The sequence below is a fragment of the Gouania willdenowi genome, unplaced genomic scaffold, assembly GCF_900634775.1.
Source record: "Gouania willdenowi unplaced genomic scaffold, fGouWil2.1 scaffold_202_arrow_ctg1, whole genome shotgun sequence".
NCBI lineage: Eukaryota > Metazoa > Chordata > Actinopteri > Blenniiformes > Gobiesocidae > Gouania > Gouania willdenowi.
The window spans coordinates 20054-24503 of NW_021144955.1; the positions used below are offsets into that span (position 1 = coordinate 20054).

The following is a 4450-nucleotide window of genomic DNA, read 5'->3' on the forward strand; positions in this document are numbered from 1 at the left end:
GTCATCCAGTTCTGCTGCTATGGCACCTGTTGAGTGAGTGCCCAATTAATATCATCCATTTTCTACCCCACGTAGCCAGTTAATAATGTTAGGTAAAAATTAATCTACAATATGCATGCAGGACATAATCATTCATACTTAATTTGACTCAATTTACCTTTGATGAGTTGCATAGTTTTGGTTTTTCCAGCTGAGTATTTGTGCTATAGCAGAACCTGGGAACATCTAAGCTACACACTTGTTGAAGTCGTCACAGAAGGTGAAAGCAACGTTGTTTTTAGCACACAGCATTGCCATTTTCACCTCCGCATTACTGACCTCATCTTCCTCTTTGGGATTTCTTGTCACAAATGCTGACATCCCCTGAGCATGTTTCTTTGCCTCCAGCCGGCGCTTGTGCTTAGTGGATTTTTCATGTTGATTTACGTTGCTCCTTCCTCCGTGGGCGATGCTAAAATCGCAGTTGCAAATCATACAGAACCGGTAATTGGAACCCATCCTGCTCTTCTTTATAAAAGTAAAGTCACTGTCCCGTCTCTCAAAGTATTTACATGACTTTAGTTTTTTTCACCGGAGCGCCTTCTTCACATCCATCCATTTTCCGGGTTTGTTCCCGCTGTAGGAAGTTGCATCTACTCTCGCGAGAAGTGAACTGCAACCTAGGTCACGTGAGGCGGCAGTTCTCGCGAGGTTATTGATAGCGTCTAGTTTGGAGAGGCGGACGAATGTTTTTTATCTATCTTTTAATGATGATTACATTAAAATACGGGATTTTTACAGGGAAAATAATAGGGGAAGGTGGTGGGAAAGGGGTATAAAATACATGAGTTTCCCGGCCAAAACGGGATACTTGACAGGTATGATACATTAAATATCACAAACTTAGTGTAATCTGTCTTGAACAAAGTAGTAGTAGTAAATAAAAAGTCAGTGTAAATAAGTCACTTTAAAAAGCTGGAACAAACCTCCAGGTTGTTGAGGTAATGAGGTTTAAACCAATCACAGAGTTCCTTTTACTTAAATCAAGTTTATTAAATAAAAGAATAGATATCTTGTTTGAAAGAATCCTTACAAGTTAAGAAATGTCTATTTAATGTTAATCACACAGTTGATGATAAATTAAAGATGTTTACTGTTCAGAATAAACACTAGTGCAGAAAAAACTACCATATTTCTCAGACTATAAGGCACACTTAAAAATCCTTTAATTTTCTCAAAAATCGACAGTGCACCTTATAATCAGGTGAGCCTATGTATGTATTAATGTGTCAAAATGTTTTAGTACAACTTTGGTAAACTATGAAGCTGCACCGCTTGATGGATTTTTGGTGCTTCAGGGCTACTGTAGTCAGGAGCCTCATGGAGTGATATGTACCGTACTGTGCTTTAACATACTGAACTGAAAAAGTCAGTGTATTGTTCTGTATTTTATGTGTTAAACCTGAACAATGTTGAGAATTATTGTTAATGAGTTGAATAAAGTTTGACTTATCTGACTATTTTGTTTCTCTTAATGTTCCTTAATAAGAATAATAAACTAGTGCGCCTTATGTATGAAAATAGACCCGGTCGACCCATTCATTGATAGTGCGCCTTATAATCTGAAAAATACAGCATTTCAAAGTGTGTACGTCACTAACTCACTGAGTGCAGTGATGAACATGCTTTCAGACCTAATCCTATTAATTAATACCTATTTGAATCACAGTCTGGCGGCTAACAAACACATTAGCATGTGATTAGAAATGAAAGATTGGGGAATTATCAGCGGTAGTGATGTCACTTCTCTCTGGGTCCGTGTACAAACCGGAGCTTTGCTGTGTTTCAGTTTTGAGCTGATACTACTTTTGCTCCCTCAATTTACATCATAAAAATTACACAATGATGATAACAAATGCAACAAAAGTCTCAACATTTATTGAAATTAATAAAGGTGAGGTAGAACAAGTAAAAAATACTTTAACTGAACGTCTCATTTCAGTTCAAATATGAACATTTACCTTCAGGTTTGAATGAATATTCAAATTTTAAGAGACAATACCTTTGCTTGTGTTAAATAAAGCTGAAGTTCATTCAACCATTGAACATACAGGGTACAATAAAAGCTACTGTACTGACACAGGCAGTATTTCCTCATTGTTTCTTTAAGAAAATGTTCTTTAAAAAAAGAAAAACCTCTGAAAGCTTTGTTTTTCTCCTATTTTTCCACTTCTTCCCATTTTGCTTCATCCTACTCTGGAAACTCCCATTGATCCAGGCTGATAGGTGTGTTTCTGTACTCAGCCAGAAGATTTGTGAGTAATAAAACAACCTTTTTTTTGTATTTTTGCCCAAGATGTGATTGCTAAAACTTTGACCAAGTTCATTTTGTTTTCTTACTGCTAGATGTTAATTCCTGAAATCCTGTCCATCAGGGGAGCATTTCCAGTCAACAGAAAGGCCTTATTGCTGCCATACAGCTACAGGAACACAACAACTACACCCACTGATCCAGCTGAAAGACTTTTAAAAAATGACTGTCTGCCCATGGACGTTTAGAGGAAGTGACCTCATTTGTTCTCTGGATCCTGACATTACTCACAACCATCAATCTGAGATGAAAACACCATATTAAAGCTTCATTGTTCAATTAACGATCTTGAAAATAAAGTCAAAGTTCTATGGAAAAGTGAAAGAAATTTGATACATTTATTTTATTTAAATTGTCTTTTCATACAAACATTACTCAGTAAACTAAATTTCAGTTTGTGAGAAAATGTTTATTGAAAATTTCATGGATTTGTATCCTTAACATTGTTAAAAAATATACCCTTAATGTGCCCTAAATGTATTTTAAAGCAGGAGTAGTTATTTCCTGTATTGTAATACATAGTCATATATTATAATTTAATTGTCTTTCACAGTAACAAAATAATTACTGCATAAGTTTATTATATGAGAAAATGTTTAATTGATAAATATTTTTACAGTATGCTTTAGAGTGATCAACTCTTACTGTAAATTGTACGGTAATCTTCCTTTACCGTAAAGGTAGAAACAGTGTTAATAATGGTAATATTTTGACAAGACCAGTAGTTCCTAAATGTAAAAGGTCTGGATAAACACTTATTCTAACAAAACGGTTTACGGTAATGCTCTGGCAACCACAGCTGCCAGTTTTTTACTGTAAAAAATGGTTTTTTATTTATTTTTATTTTTTTTTAACCGTGTAGCATTTTGGTCCCCAAGCTCAAAGATGAACTTTTTTGTAAAGGTGCCCCAAGGGTTAATGAAGGAAAAAGTCACAAGTGGAACAAAATGTTGATGTTGTGCTGCTAGTGATTAATAAAAGGGTCTTTGTGGTATTTTTCTCCTTTGACCTATTGTTTTTTTTTTTTCTAAAACTATATTGAAAAATATAAATAAATGGAGTTTCTATAATCTATGAGATATGAATATTGGTCCATATCACCCAGGCCTAATGTAACCAAAGCGTTTTATGTTGTAAAGATGTTCACATTCCACATGATAAAAAGCGTTTGTTCTCCAGTGCCACACCTGACGCTCATTACAGCCTCCTTTTATGGCTGATTAGGGTAGAGACACTCCTCTAGCGCCCTCTGCTGCTGAAATGGCTCCACCACACTCACTCAACCAACAAATCAATACTTAAATAGTGTTAACAGTTATACTGGGGTAACAGCACTCAACATAATGTATCTAATACAACATTAGCCACCTAACATAGTTCAATGGCATTACGTTAGCATTCAGTTAGCATAGCATGCTCCTGAGCAACAAACATTTAAACTCACCAATTCCTTTTCAAACGTCAAGCTCAGCAGGATTAAATGTCTCCTATCCCTGAGGTGGTGAAGTCTGAAGGTGTACAAAGGTTGTAGTGAGGACTAAAGTTGTTAAAAACCTAAAGTAGATGTTAAAGAACCAACCTGTTGTAGCAGCTCCGTGTGTGTGTCGTCACTCTCTGACAGGGAACAAACACAGCTGTTTGCAATAGGTGACCGAGCTACGTGATTGGCTGAACGTAATCTCGCGAGAGTAACGTGGAGTGGAGGAAGTGACATCACACGCTTTAAAGAAATGAGTTTTAGCAACGGAGAACCCCTTCAAAACCACCCAACTGAACTTAAAGCTTAAATACTTTATTATTATATTTAATAAATATAATTCTGTATAAGTATGAATTACACTGTCAATCCTATATAAATATATAGATTAATATTATAAATATTAATCACATATATAGTTCTGTTTAGCCTTTATATGCTTCCTTTAGGACAAATTTTACAAAACTGTAAGGTTGATTATCAGAGCTACGCAGATGACACACAACTATATCTATCACTGAACCCAGATGACTATGGTCCCATTGAGGTGTTGTGTGACTGTTTAGAAAAAATAAACTGCTGGATGAGTGAAAACTTCCTTCAACTAAACCATGACAAGACGG

The 4450-nt window shown here is 35.6% G+C and overlaps 1 long non-coding RNA gene across 1 annotated transcript; it reads right to left on the bottom strand.

Annotated features, from left to right (window-relative positions):
- Window positions 1-214: 214 nt before the first annotated feature.
- On the bottom strand, window positions 215-4053 carry LOC114458896 (uncharacterized). The gene is made up of 3 exons (XR_003673172.1): window positions 3930-4053; window positions 3795-3858; window positions 215-353 (listed from the first exon to the last, which is right to left on the bottom strand). It is a non-coding gene; the product is annotated as an uncharacterized LOC114458896 (long non-coding RNA).
- Between the last annotated feature and the right edge of the window lie 397 nt (window positions 4054-4450).